Here is a 15917-nt window from a genome sequence, read left to right as displayed (position 1 = left end):
AGCCATCAGACTGCTGACATGAGGGCTTGAGCTGGAGCCTGTAGCAGTAGAGGAGTACTGCAGAGTAAGGGAGGTTAACCACTATCCCTGTGGTTTTCTGATCCACCCTGATGCACCATTGAAATAAAATGCCCAAATGTAGCAAGCTATGTGGACTGCCCATATATTAAGATCAGTGAGGGCACACATACACTCAGGAAAACTCATCCTTACTTTTGGCAGATTCAGGGCCAGATGCTGATCTCTGGTTTGGACTGGTGTGATTTTGTGGTCTATACAGAGGAATACATGATTATTCAGAGGATCCCCCATGACAAAGGAATCATGAAAACAATTAAAGAAAAAACTGACCTTTTCTTTTTTTATTTTTACCTTTGTGCATCCCTAGATAAATAGGATAGAGCTAAATCACTAGCTAATGTGTGGAGAGCTTAATCTGTAAATTGTTTTTGTTTCTTTGTAAAAGTTGTTTTGAGCAGATTTAAGAAAGTTACAGCTGTTGTGTAAGTTATTGTTAAATAGAATGAATTGCTGTTGTTTATTAGTATAGCTGCAAATATAGTTAAAATATGTAACAATTTTATTGAACATTACTGATTATAATAAAGAAATTAGCATCAAAGTGATTAATGTCGTGTGTAATTGATACAGTTATGGTTATAGTAAGGTAGGCAATCAAATCAAACAAATCTTGTACTAGTTAAACTGAACAGTGAATTTATTGCAGTAAATCAGCATTCGGTCACAATGCATTAAACCATATTTCATTGAAAAATATATACATATATACATGCAGATTTACGCTATTTACATTACATCCTCTGTGATAAGAAACTAAACATTTCCACCTTCAAAAAAGCCCAGCAGATGTTGAGCCTTGCTTTTTTGTCCAAGCCTTTACAAGAGGCCCATTTTCATAGTTTGTCAGCAGACATGCTACAGTATAGAGCTGATTAATGTTGCCAAAAAGCCGGAGAGGAAGGCGCTCCACGTGCACCCTAAGGCGGGCAATGGCCTGGGTCTCCCTGACCTCACCAACAGGCATCTGGGATCTTCCAGACAGAAATGGAGGCCTGTAGATTTTACATGGCACAAAGTCACCAACAAGAAATCCTCAATCGGCCATGATGGCCATCCCAGGTCTCAACAGGGAGAGAATTCCAGACTCTCTCATGATCTGTTTGTCACTGATGGATCCAGCATACAGTGGAGAGATAAATGTGACAGCCCCACGAGGAGCAACACCAAGCAGCCCTTTAAGTGTACAATGGGACTTTGAAGAAGAGGTGAAGATGGGCACTGGCACCTCAGCTCTGTGCAGTCCAGGATAACTGTAGTGTCTGCATAGTCCTTGAACTCTGCTGGCAGATGTTCCCTTATTTTTTCCACTGCCATCCAGATTCTCACTGACCCCAGCACAGCATATAGAAAGTTGCTCCATGCTGTAATAATCCGACTGACTGTGGACTGGTGGACCCCAAACCGGTCGGCAAGGTCATGCTGTTTTAAACGCAGTGCAAGATAGTTCAGAAACATGAACATCTCATCTATGGGCTGCAGGTAACGAGACTGTAAAAATAACACAAGGTAATATTGTATTAATTTTAATTCTATCAGCCATTATCCCGGTCAGGTTATAAGGTATGGTCCATGAAAATAAACATAATTGTACTTACCACAGTGGAACTTGGCTCAAAGGTGCCTCTCTGTGCTGGTGTGACACTAACCATAGATGGCAGAGAGGGCTCTATTAAGGCCCAGAAGCGCATGAGGAGGTCATAGGATCCAAACCTATAAATACAATTATTTTTATGATTAAAATTGGTATCAGTGTTTTAGTAACTTAATTTAAATAATAACCAAAGTATACTTGAGAGAGAACACATAATGAAGGTGAACATACATTACCAAATTTAAAAAATATCATTAAAAAGTTCACTTTTGATAACTCAATTTAAACCACAAGCTTTACGTGTGATTAATATGAAAAATGACCCTTTAAATTAAAATATGAACTAAACCTTTTTACCATATTCTCGTTTTTAATGTTACACTGTATATTTATAATCAGCAAACAAACTTTAATCAGTGCTGGCGAGTATGTCTGTATGCTTTACTTATTTTAGTGCATAAACTTAAATAATAAAACCTGCTGAACATCTTACCACATCTTACCTGTAAAAGCGAATGTCACTGTCTGAGCCAGCAAAGCGGTGAATGCCAAAGCGATGCTCCAGAGTAAGCTGCTCTATTTGTTTCTTCAGCTGGAGGATCTCCTCTCTAAGAAGCAGGTTTTCTTCCAGAACCAAGTCGACAGCAGCGGGGTCCGGAGCAGAAGCGTAGTCGTGGTCCCCGAGGAGTGCATCCGTCTCCTGGACAGGTGTCCAGCCCCCCCGGTCGTGAAAGTGGGACAGAGAAATTGTTCCACTCAAACAACATCGGCACCGCTCCCTTCTTTAACAGTCGCCGTCCAGACTTCACGCAAATCCTCTTTCTTAAAATGCCGGCTACACATGCGGGTATGCGGAGTGACTGAAGTTCTCATTCCGGATAGCAACAATCCATTTTAGCCGGTTTTCCGCATCGGAGGGAAATGTATGAAAACTAAGTACTTTATTGTACTTACTAGAGGCCTGACACAAAGGTACACAGCAATGTTCAACCGTAGTGCTGTCAGTTAGCTGAAACTTAAACTTTTTTGCCTGAGACATTATCGCGACTTCACTAAATTCAACACAACAGTGTGGATACCGGAAGAGGCTGAGCTGGCTGAGATTGTAGCGGATATACGTCACCACCCCTGTGTGCATGAACCCTATTGTACACCTGAGCTGAGCCAAAGGATATCATTTTTTGGGGGGGACAAATCCACCTGTTTCAAAATAAAAGTCCGCTTGTAAAAATATTAAAATTAAAAAGAAAGAATTGTTTTTTTTTAAGAGAGAGGTCAGGTAAGAAGTGGAATTTTACTAGTGTTTTTCCAATAACATTGATTAGCTTGGTAATTTAATAGAAAACTCACTATTTTACTGTAATGATAAACAATAAAATTATTAGTAGCAAAAGTAGTAGTAAAACAAAAAAAAAAAATCCACTTAAAACCATTACTGTGAAATACAGTTCCCAGCTGGTCCTTAACTGATACTGATATAGTTCAGTAATAATAATAATAATAATAATAGTTCTGGCAATTCCAGGAGATCACATTTTTTGGATATAGTTACTCCCTGATGCACTCCAAAGCTACGGAACTCAGGCAGGAGGTACACCGCCCTCCATAATTATTGGAACCCTTAGTTAAAATATGTTAAAAGCCTTAAAGGAAAAGCCTTAAAATGTAATTTGTATTACTCCTGATCAATAAACAAAACATGTAGACACATTTTGACTAATTGTAGATCCCATGATGAATATTCTACAAACTTCATTAGATGTGCCTCTAACTGAATTAGACCTTCTTACACCTCACCATCCTATGCTCCATTAGACACCATCGTCCAGTTGGTGCTTGAACCCGATGATTGCCGCTTGCGGCAATATTTAGTTTTGAAACTGTTATTTGCATAGGATTTTTTTAATGCCTTTCCAAGTCTGAAGTACCCTTCTCACCTAATAAGAGGACATTACGATGTGTTGTTTCAAAATAAAGGCCCTTTAAATTAGAACAACTATTTAATTTTACTACCTTTAGGTTCTTGGGAATTACTATTTCCTGGGACCTAAAATGGGAGGCCAACACCAGCTCCATCTTCAATAACGCCCAGCAAAGGATGTACTTTCTGTGTTCAACTGAGGAAACACGGTGTGCCACAGGAGCTGATGAAACAGTTCTACACTGCAGTCATTGAATCTGTCCTGAGCACATCCATCATAGTGTGGTTCGGTTCAGCCACAAAACAGGACATATGCAGATTGCAAAGAGTGCTGGATAGAGCAACAAAAATTATTGGTGCTCCTTTGCCCACTTGCTCACTTGTAAAATATAGGCAGAAAAGGGGCATTATGCATTTAATTGGTCAAATCCTGTTGCCACGTCTGATTGGCTGGAGACCTTTGTCAGCTTTGTTGCAGTGAGGGAGCGTGCGCATATTCGTACAAGAGGAGAGTTAATCTGAGAGAGAGCATGGTAAATTTGTGAGAGCACACCTATATTTTACACGTGAGCCAATAAAATGCGTGAGCACTGCATGACATAGGCTCTTGCATTCAAAAACTTCACTCTCGACTATTGGCAGTAAAATGATGCCATAACAGAGTAAAAGTTTCTTTCCAATCGCTATCAAACTTATTAATAACTAGAACTGAGCTGCTGTTTACTGTTGTTTACATGCCATACTGCACTTTATACATGTTGTATAATACTGCAACTGCACTTTACTCATCTATAATGAAGTTGTTCATTGTCTTCATAGTCTTCTCTGTATATTGTGTTGTTTGTAATTGTAGAGAGGTAACAACAGCCGGAAACAAATTCCTTGTGTGTGTAAACACTCTTGGCGAATAAAGCTGATGTTTAGAAAATGTTTGAGACTGAAAATTTTACAAATTTTCTCAACACAGAACAACATCAACTGTTTCAGACCTGCAGAGATCAATATTAAAGCTTTTAAACTGCAGCAGCAGCAAGAGAAGGTAATGTTTTTAATTAGTTTTTGTAGCAGCTTATACTTATCTGTGCTATCTGGCTGATTTTATGAAGTGCTTGTGTTGTGTAGGTGTTGCTGGATAGTGCAGTGTTTTAATGATTTAGCTGCTGTTGGTGTGCATGTTGGAGAGGAGTGGAGACAGAGCAGAGAACTGTTTTGGGCAGGTGCTGCTGTTTCACTTGACTCTCATCATAGATTGGAAAGAGGTATGTTGTGTATTGCAGTGGTCGTACACAGTTGTACAAGTTAGCTATTTTACAACACTCCAAGTACCTTAAGGTCTGTATTGTTTTGGGTTGTAGTAAAATTATGTATTATGTATATTTTTTAACCGGGTTTTTAGTATTCATTGTGCAAGTTCACAAGAAGGCTGGGGTGCTCCTGATTTTCCCTTTCCCTCCATGTGCTTCTCTCAAGACGGCAAGGGTATGTAACATTTTTAATTTGGTTGAGCTAATGAACAAATAAATAAATAAATGTTGAATAATTATGTGTGTCTTGGCAGGACGTGTACATGGCTGAAAGTTGAGGATATTGGCCACTGTTTTCTGTTGTTTCCTGATTTCTACTGTGTTTCTAATCTTGTTTTCTAATGTCATTTCTACTGTTTTCTTAATGGTTCTCTACTGTTTTTGATGGTCCATTTATGGGGTTTTTTGAATAGTTTCTGTATTTCTTTCCTTATAATTTCTGTATTGATTGCTTTAGTTTCTGCGGTTTCTTTGTTTTGTTAATTTTTTTTTTTGGTGCTTTTATTTATTTATTTTTTTGCATTGTTTTCTGGCTATGACTATCTGCATAATTTATTGTAGTAGCTAAGTTTTGTTTAATTTTGTAATTCTTTGTTTTTTTGGGTTCAATTTAATTAGTTTATTTTCTTTTTTCATTGGTTTCAGTAACTTTGTGGGGTTTTTTTTTTTTTTTCCAATTAATACTCTGCCACACTTGAGTTTCTTTTCATCTAGTGTGTTTTGTTGAACAGTATTTTTGAAGTTACCAAAGAAAGAATCCAAGCTAGTCCTCCCCATTATGGTTTGTTTGGTGTGGTGTGCAGTGTAGTGTTAAGCTGTGGGCTTTGTGGATCCTTTATTTTTGGTTTGCTTTATTCCATCCAAAACTGGTGTTCATGTGCTAAAGCCAAGTATTGTCAGTGTCAACCAATTCAGTGGAGATTCATTGTGGGTTTTATGTTTGTGTTTTGATGATTGTGAATAAAAGTATTTTTGATATCAAACTCTGCCTCTATAGACTGTTTTAACACAGTCGGGATCTGTGAAGGGGGAGGGCTTCACATTCCTTTTGGGTTTCTCCCACCTTTTAACGGGAGTGGCGTAGTCAGTATAAGTGCATGGGTAAAAATGGCTAGAAGCTACCACTCGTAAGTGTCACATTAAAAAATATTTTCTTTCCTATTTTAGTGAAATACTTTATTCTAATTTGTAAAATGAAAGAAAACCCCATCGAAGTAGTTCTACGCTGTTTTAAATGAGAGTTTTAGCTGTTTAGCTCCATTCAGCGCGGTGATGGGGTGTAATGTGATATGGAGGGGGCGGAGCTCTACATTACCCGAGTGAGGCTGAGCTTCGGGCTCTGCAGTTCTTTCGCAGCGCCTGAGGAGGAAGAGCAGGATCAGCTGAACTACAGAAGGTATGGAGAAGTTTCTCTCTCTTTCTTTAACACGCTGTTCTACATTCACTCCTACACCAACACCACCTTCACCACCTTCAGCATGTGCAGCATTTACACCACCAGCACTGGATCTTCTCCGAGCTCTGCTCAGCAGTTATGTGTCGTTCGAGAACGATGCAGCTCTAAGGGTGAATCCCATTTCTCCCTTAAGAAACCCACAAATGCAAGTATTTTCCGTGTTAAAAATTACGATTAGCACTGTATTGCCTTAGTTTATTGTGTAGTTTTGATGTTTTATGGCTGAATTCTTCATAACAAGCATAAAAAGTTCGCTAGTAGTTCGTTTCGGTAGCTAGCTAGCTAGCTAGCTAACTTTCCCGTTCCACCTTAAATGGTGCAACAGACGGCAGGCGCTACCGCATTTAAGGCGGAACGGAAAAAATAAATCAAATAAAAAATAATCAGAGCTAATTTCAGCTCCCCATCACAGAGGAATTAAGGAATGGACAATATTAATTAATTTCTGCACCTCCTGCCCTCTTTCTGAACACATACCATGCCCTAAAGTTAACTAGTTAACCAGCAGCTAACAAATATGAGCTTTCATGCTGAAATATTTTATATTATGCTCTTTAAAAAAGAGAGAAAAAATATTAAATCAGTGTTTAAATTAATTAGATAGATAGATAGATAGATAGATAGATAGATAGATAGATAGATAGATGAGTAATCATATCGACCTGGTCCTCACCACACAGCCTGCCTCACTCATCCTGACAGAAAAAAAAAAACTAAAATATTAGCTTGTAAAATGACCCAGTGGTGTTTATAGCAGAATAACACACCTAACGGTTAAAGTTAACTATATAACGAAAAGGATTAACCATTACAAACTGTGTGTACATTATCCTACCATTTAGGCTATATATCAACAACTAATAACAAATTCATGTTTTTAGGACATTCACGCTGTTGGTAGTATGTGATGTTTGGAATTGCTAGCTAGCTTGGCTAGGTCACTAGCATTGGCTTGATAAGGTAAAGGTGGCTAAACTGTAACTTACCTTTAAAAATAATGTAATGTGCCCCTATATCCAGTTGCTGTATCCTTTTAACAAAACTGCTTTTGTTATTCAGTATTTTTCTACATTGTTTGTGACGCATTAAAAAAACATGGTGCCAATGAGGGCCAATGAGGTTGGTGCAGTACCGCCCCCATATGGGCAGCCCAAATCGGACCAATGGGTATTTGCACATTGGGCCAACAGAGATTTGCAGAGCTCTAACACACACCCACACACACACACACACACATGCCCTCAGCAGAAAACCAATTGTGGCCCCAAATTTTTAGAACTGTGCAATATTGAACAGAGAACACTTTTCAAGAAAGAAAATTTAAAGCTGTGCTATTGGCACTTTGACATTTTTTGCAACTGCCTGTAAAACAATTATATAAATAACACAATTTAAAGTGTATAGTAAATTAATAAATTTATTACAAAGTATCATGTATAAAATATAAACACACAACAGTATTTAAGTAAATTAAATCCCAAATTTATATTTTAGCATGTAGATAAACATGTACTGCATAAATATCTCCATTTGCAAAAACAGTATTTATAATAAACGGTATGATATAAATATCAAACATAATACAAAATAACAAAGAATTATACAACTTAAATAAAAAAAAAAAATATATATATATATATATAAACATCAATAAAAACAGCAAATCATATTCTTGAATAAATACTTAAATGCACTAGACTGATGTAGTAGATGAATAATAAACTGATACTATTATTGCTACTGGAACAAAGCCTCTGGGGTGGGTTTCCCGAAAACGAACAACCTTAGCGAATAACGAACGAACTAACGAATGACGTGAGTAAAGAACGAGCCAGTTCTGCGAGTGTTTCCCAAAGAGCTTCGCAACGTGAAAATTAAGAAAGGAGGTTAAAGAACGTCTTTGTTGACTCCTCCCCTGAAACAGCGCACTCAATCGATCCACAAATATCAATTATTATGCAGTATTTATTCAGTATTACACCCTAAAAATGTAAAAAAGTGTTGTAATCATCAATATTATACATATTTTGAAATTTGAATTATAAAAGGATGTACTTTGGCATTAAAAAAATACTCCTACAGATACATATGGCTAAATAAATAAGTCATATGTTTATATATAAATGTTTAATAAACATTAAACTTTTTTAAAACTATTATTGTTAATATACATATATATTATATTAATAGATATTGTACTAATATTATTAATATTGATAATAATATTAATTTATTATTATTATTAATAATATAAAAATAATTATTGTTCCTGTGTGTGTGTGTGTGTGTGTGTGTGTGTATATATATATATATATATATATAGTTGTAAAAAGAAAATGAAAGATGGGTTACCCCCATCCACCATCCGGGGTACAACTCCCCTGCGTGTTCGTTTTGATGGAGAGAGTCGCAGACAGGTGGAGTGGAGTTGAAAGCAAATCAAGTATTTATTACAAAATACTGAATTCAGGAGAACCAATACATACAAGACAGTTAGCAGCCATCAAATAGTAAAAGTTCTGACCCCCCTCTGATCTGACTCCATGTTTATACCCCAAATGACGTGAAACCTGCTGATGAGGCGTTGCTAAAATCATCTCATGTTAGTATGCATAATTTCACGTGTTAGTACTCCGTTTCACGTGTCTGACCGGACCACTAGTGCTTGGCCTTGACTGTGTCCAGCCAGAACTGAACATTGTGGCATTATCTGTGTGCGTGTGCGTCACTCCCCGCTTTGAAGAGCTGCAGGTTTAGGGAGGCACCCACACACAGAGAAGGCCGCTTTGGTCTAAGAGCCTCCCCTGTAGCAATTTAGTTCATACAGAGTGTACCAGTCGATGATTGATGGCCGTTAGTTAGGATCATGCAGTGACCAAAATGCCTTAAGCATGAGCTAAACAAGTCACACAATGGATTTCTTATGTTATATGTTAATGTGTTAGTGGCGCGTGGTTAGTCCGCCATACAATAGATCCTATGTGTTAGTAAATGCCTTATGTATCATGTGGGTTAGTTTGTCATATAATAGAGTCTGTGTTAGTCACATGCCTGATCAAGCAAAGTTTAACTATACGTGTAAAGAATATATATTGTGAGTATTGGTTAATCTTCTATATAAATGTGTATAAAATACAATGTGAGGATTGGATAATCTTCTATATAAATGCATATAAAATACAAGGTTTCACACAATGATTATGTAATTATAGATGCTAAAGTTAAGTAATCATTATTGAAGGATATTTGTCAACACACCCAAGGTATAATAAACGTTAACTCTTCAATATACACACACACACACACACACTGTAAAGCTCCAGCTCATCCTAAATCAACATCTCAGTTGGGTTTAGGTCAGGGGATTTTGAAGGCCATGCACCTCTTTGTTAACTAGATAATTCCATATGCGTCAATTAATTGTTTTCATAGTTTTAATATTAATCGACAATGTAAAAAAAATAAATAAATAAAAAATGAGACGTGTCAACTTTTGACTGGTATTTATATATTTGTGAGCTGACACGCCCCAGAGTTTGCCCAGATGAACGGCCACAATGTTGGTTAGAAGCACCTAAATAAAGAATAATATTAAATATTACCTGCACATTCACCGATACCCTTTACAATACGTGTAGGTGTGAGTAAAGACACTGCAGGCGTCCCCTGCACCGGACCTACAGTACCAGGAATTTTCCCAATAGCATGGAAATATATTGTATTGTGCTGTAATTCCCGGGCTGGTGGGAAGTGTATATAAGTGTGTGTATGCCACATAACAGCCTGATTACAGAATCCACGGACTTGGTGACTTTGCAGCTTTGCTTAGACCGTGAGCATCATCTGCAGGAATCTGGATTTTTAATAATTTATGGGTTTGATTGGTCAATTCCAGTATGCCCAGTTAGACTACACAGAGAAAGTTGGCATTATAATATAATATAATATAATATATGATATAATATAATATAATATAATATATAATATAATATAATATAATATATAATATAATATATAATATAATATAATATATGATATAATATAATATAATATATGATATAATATAATATAATATAATATATGATATAATATAATATAATATAATATAATATAACTCATTCACTCACTTACTCACTCATCGTCAACCGCTTTATCCGTTAAGGGTCGCGGGGGGGTGGCTGGAGTCTATACCAGCCGGCATCGGGCTGAAGGCAGTATACACCCTGGACAGGCCGCCAATCCATCGCAGGGCAGACAGACACACAGACACATCCACTCACACACTCACTATCCGACATCCAATTAGCCTGAACTTTGGACTGTGGGAGGAAACCGGAGCACCCGCAGACACGGGAAATAATATAATAATATAATATAATATAATATAATAATATTAATTATTATAATAATAATAATTATATATATATATAATTGATTATAATTAATAGTAACATAATATATTTGCTTCAACCAGGGAAATTATAATTTTTCTCCCTCAAAATTGGCGGTCCCTGGTGTTTAAGGTGCTGAACTGCAAGTAGAGATCCCCTAAAGAAGCTCTTAAGAATAACGACTGGGTGAGGGCACTCGTTAATCTGCGAGCGAGTTTACGTAGTACTTTAGTTACGCACGGGTTTGGGAAACACTCTTTAATTAACGATCAATCTTAAGTACGAGTTAACGAAGTTCTTAGCCTAACGAAGCTTTCAGGAAACCCACCCCTGATCTCTATTATTAATTTTATTCTTCTTGCTTGTAGACTTGGAACCAAAATGTCATCCCAATCAAACCAGTAAAAAAAAATTCTAATTGAATATAACATTAGTTTTTGCATTAAGGTTTTAATCTCACAGCAATAATAATGAAGGAGAAAATAGATGTACTTTACATAAATAGAACAGATATAGTTAATCATAATATCAAAAATGAATATTGTTTATGCATTAATATAGCATAGATCATAAATTAACTATTTTTTTGAAGAGACTGCATGAGACGATGCTTCCGTCCACCTGAACGGTCCCGTGCATTCCAAAGCCAAACCTTTGCAACCTGCTCGATCTCTGCTTCCTTTGGTGGTGGCATGATTGATCTTCTCACGGCCTCTTAAAATGATAATATAGAGATATGAGAATGCAGTCAGGTAAATACTACATCTGTTAGTGTCTTTTCATGTACAATGCTTAATTTTAGAGAAATTTGCAGACTGTATTTGATTACAGTGATTCTTATATAGTGATAGTTATTTGAATTTGAATTTCTTCAGGCTATTCATGGTGAAACATAAATAGCCTTTACAGTCACTGTGTGTGACTGGTAGTTACATTCTATAAACATGTGAGGTGGCCGATATCAGGATATCAGGTTCACAAAAATACCAAAACTTTTTAAAATGATCTCTTTGTATTAGCTTAACTGGCTATCTTTCCCTTAGCTTAGCTGGATATCTTTCCCTTAGCTTAACTGGCTATCTTTCCCTTAGCTTAACTGGCTAGCTTTCCATTAGCTTAACTGGCTATCTTTCCCTTAGCTTAACTGGCTATCTTTCCCTTAGCTTAACTGTCTAGCTTTCCGTTAGCTTAACTGGCTATATTTCCCTTAGCTTAGTTGGATATCTTTCCCTTAGCTTAGCTGGCTATATTTCCGTTAGCTTAGCTGGCTAGCTTTCCCTTAGCTTAACTGGCTAGCTTTCCCTTAGCTTAACTGGCTATCTTTCCCTTAGCTTAACTGGCTATCTTTCCCTTAGCTTAGCTGGATATCTTTCCCTTAGCTTAGCAGGATATCTTTCCCTTAGCTTAACTGGCTAGCTTTCCGTTAGCTTAACTGGCTATATTTCCGTTAGCTTAGTTAGATATCTTTCCCTTAGCTTAGCTGGCTATATTTCCTTTAGCTTAGCTGGCTATCTTTCCCTTAGCTTAACTGGCTAGCTTTCCCTTAGCTTAACTGGCTATCTTTCCCTTAGCTTAACTGGCTATCTTTCTCTTAGCTTAACTGGCTATCTTTCCCTTAGCTTAACTGGCTATCTTTCCCTTAGCTTAACTGGCTATCTTTCCCTTAGCTTAACTGGTTATTTTTCCCTTAGCTTAACTGGCTATCTTTCCCTTAGCTTAACTGGCTAGCTTTCCGTTAGCTTAACTGGTTATTTTTCCCTTAGCTTAGCTGGATCTCTTTCCCTTAGCTTAACTGGCTATCTTTCCCTTAGCTTAACTGGCTATCTTTCCCTTAGCTTAGCTGGATATCTTTCTCTTAGCTTAACTGGCTATCTTTCCCTTAGCTTAACTGGTTATTTTTCCCTTAGCTTAACTGGCTATCTTTCCCTTAGCTTAGCTGGATATCTTTCCCTTAGCTTAACTGGCTATCTTTCTCTTAGCTTAACTGGCTATCTTTCCCTTAGCTTAACTGGCTATCTTTCCCTTAGCTTAACTGGCTATCTTTCCCTTAGCTTAACTGGCTATCTTTCCCTTAGCTTAACTGGATATCTTTCCCTTAGCTTAGCTGGATATCTTTCCCTTAGCTTAGCAGGATATCTTTCCCTTAGCTTAACTGGCTAGCTTTCCATTAGCTTAACTGGCTATATTTCCGTTAGCTTAGTTGGATATCTTTCCCTTAGCTTAGCTGGCTATATTTCCTTTAGCTTAGCTGGCTATCTTTCCCTTAGCTTAACTGGCTAGCTTTCCCTTAGCTTAACTGGCTATCTTTCCCTTAGCTTAACTGGCTATCTTTCTCTTAGCTTAACTGGCTATCTTTCCCTTAGCTTAACTGGCTATCTTTCCCTTAGCTTAACTGGTTATTTTTCCCTTAGCTTAACTGGCTATCTTTCCCTTAGCTTAACTGGCTAGCTTTCCGTTAGCTTAACTGGTTATTTTTCCCTTAGCTTAGCTGGATCTCTTTCCCTTAGCTTAACTGGCTATCTTTCCCTTAGCTTAACTGGCTATCTTTCCCTTAGCTTAGCTGGATATCTTTCTCTTAGCTTAACTGGCTATCTTTCCCTTAGCTTAACTGGTTATTTTTCCCTTAGCTTAACTGGCTATCTTTCCCTTAGCTTAGCTGGATATCTTTCCCTTAGCTTAACTGGCTATCTTTCCCTTAGCGTAACTGGCTATCTTTCCCTTAGCTTAACTGGCTATCTTTCCCTTAGCTTAACTGGCTATCTTTCCCTTAGCTTAACTGGCTATCTTTCCCTTAGCTTAACTGGATATCTTTCCCTTAGCTTAACTGGCTATCTTTCCCTTAGCTTAACTGGCTAGCTTTCCCTTAGCTTAACTGGCTATCTTTCCCTTAGCTTAACTGGCTATCTTTCCCTTAGCTTAACTGGCTATCTTTCCCTTAGCTTAAGTGGATATCTTTCCATTTTCCATTTCCCTTAATACTTCCCTTAGCAAGCCATTGCTCCCTTAGCTGGTTATTGTTGACATACTTGGATATAAAGTTAACTTACTTAACAGCAGTCTTTCTCCAAGAGCCGAGATAAGCTGCCAACTTGGGAGCCCCTCGTGTTATTTAAATGTGAGGTAAATTCTCATTCTAACTTAGCACAATGCTAACATTTTTTAGCACAATGCTAACTTCAACATAGCTACCCTTATAATGCTACAATAACCGGAGAGTGGTAACTGCATTAGCACCACATTAGCGTATCTTAGCAAAAAATAGAAAAGCGTATAGTAGATCAGAAATTATAACTTACCTTTCAGTCACTTTGACAGACCAAAGTCACTCACTGACTTTGCCTTTAAGCTTGATCGTTGCTCTGTGGTAAAGGCACGTGCAGGGAGGGGGGAGGGGAGGGGGGTGGATTCGTTGGTTACATGATCCTCACAATTAAATATCACATGCAAAAATAAAAAAATATGTAACTTTTATAACCTTGCTGGCTTACACAAAGTGTATAGTCAAGCACAAAAACATTTATAATTTAATATTTTTATTTATTTATTATCAGCACTACCAATAATAAAGGTGAGATTATGAATCAGCACCATGGAGCAAATTCGTAGCTATCCAAAATATTAAATAAAAATATTTTTATAAATAAAAATGTATAGCTATACAGTATATGTCTTGAAAAATATGAGATGTTACTATGTGTGTGTGTGTGTGTGTCCCTCCAAAGGTCTCTGCACAACTCTGCTGTGGTACCTTGATTTTTCTCCACTTTTGGTTTAGAAAATCTTTCAGAGCTGATACTACATTTCACACAGTGTTGCTCCTATCCACTAAGCTAGCTAATCTACCTAGCTCTCACAGACAAAAACAATAAAACATATTCAGATACCCTTCATATGAACTTGTTATGACACAAACTTTCAGATTGTAAAATATTGTATGGTAAATTTGGGCTGACCCAGAGTAACCTAGCATAGGATTTGTGTGGGCATGCTCACATATGTGTGCGTGCTGCCCACATATAACCCACAATGTCTACAGTGAGTAAATGGTGCAGGCTGAATTAGGGCTGACCCACAGTGGCCCTGCATGAGATTTGTGTGCACATGCCAAAGTGCAGGTTGCCGACATATAACCCATACCGGGTATGAAATGGTGCAGGCTGAATTTGGGCTGACCCACACTGGCTCTGCATGGGAATTGTGTGGGCATGCCAGAGTGTGGGTTGCCCACATATATCCCACACTTGCCCTTCAGGGTGTGAAATGGAGCAGGCTGAATGTGGGCTGACCCACAGTGGGCCTGCCTGGGATTTGTGTGGGCGCATCAAAGTGTTGGCTGTCCAAATAATTCCCACACTGGGCCTACAGGGGCATTAATGCACTGGACCAGTTTAGGCTAGCCCACAGAGGCCTTTTATAGGATTCGAGTGGGCCAGCCAATGAACAGGCTGCCCACAGAAAACCCATGTTGGGCCTGTTTGGAATTTTAATGGGCTAGCCCCTGCCCACAGTGCCCGCACTTAGCCCACGAAGGGCCGATGTGTAGCTTTTTGCTGGGTAATAATGCACTCCATATATGCAGGATTAAAGTAAAATAAATTATACTGGACATAAACATGTATAAAATGTCTCTAGAAGATATATAATAGGAAATTAAAACAGTGTGAATTTTTCTTTTGCTTAAAACAGCAAGAAAGTACTACCCTGAATGTGATAATTAGGGGTGGGTGATATGGCTCCATATTTCAGGGTAATATAGTTCATGATATTCAAAAATATTGGCAACATTATTTCTTACGATATTTTATGGCATACTGCCTTATTAAAACAGATTAATGTCATTTCTGGAGCTGTGATTGTATGCAGATAAATTATCCCATAAATGGTCCTACACCTGAATAAAAAAAGTAATATTATCTAATTTCTAGAACATAAAAACAGGAAGGGGTAGGTCGAGACTCTTCATCAAGCATATACATTTAATACAGGCTTTTTCTGCTTCCGGTCACTGAAATTATTGTGTTGAAAAACTAAATATTTGATTATAAAAGGTGAGGGGTAGAGATATACTGCAAGTCAGAAAATTACAAAGATATTTATAAGATAAAATGAGATACACTTTGTTAGAGCAGTATGACATATTTACAGCTAGTGCTGGACGATATGGCCAAAATTT

The 15917-nt window shown here is 37.5% G+C and overlaps 3 protein-coding genes across 13 annotated transcripts in view; 2 read left to right on the top strand and 1 right to left on the bottom strand.

Moving 5' to 3' along the window:
• LOC111197331 (NACHT, LRR and PYD domains-containing protein 12-like) overlaps positions 1 to 15917 on the bottom strand; it is a 686367-nt gene that overhangs the window by 196591 nt on the left and 473859 nt on the right. The gene's annotated exons all lie outside the window — the stretch shown is intronic.
• Positions 1 to 15917, top strand: part of LOC111189991 (zinc finger protein 239-like) — a 269338-nt gene that overhangs the window by 98266 nt on the left and 155155 nt on the right. Inside the window, exon 1 of one of the 10 annotated variants that reach the window (XM_049477083.1) lies at positions 6168 to 6293. The exons of the other annotated variants lie outside the window; for them this stretch is intronic. The gene's annotated coding sequence lies outside the window, so the exon portion shown is untranslated. Of the gene's footprint in view, positions 1 to 6167; positions 6294 to 15917 lie in introns of those variants that run through there. 10 annotated transcript variants of the gene reach the window in all.
• The window catches only part of LOC125801441 (zinc finger protein 239-like), a 308090-nt gene continuing 298335 nt past the window's right edge, over positions 6163 to 15917 (top strand). The window contains exon 1 of one of the 2 annotated variants that reach the window (XM_049478187.1): positions 6163 to 6293. The gene's annotated coding sequence lies outside the window, so the exon portion shown is untranslated. Of the gene's footprint in view, positions 6294 to 6483; positions 6499 to 15917 lie in introns of those variants that run through there. The other variant, XM_049478186.1, reaches the window with a different exon arrangement.

The sequence above is a fragment of the Astyanax mexicanus genome, chromosome 4, assembly GCF_023375975.1.
Source record: "Astyanax mexicanus isolate ESR-SI-001 chromosome 4, AstMex3_surface, whole genome shotgun sequence".
NCBI classification, from domain to species: Eukaryota; Metazoa; Chordata; class Actinopteri; order Characiformes; family Acestrorhamphidae; genus Astyanax; species Astyanax mexicanus.
Note: the sequence above shows the minus strand (reverse complement) of the source record. Positions and strands in the feature narration are given on the sequence as shown.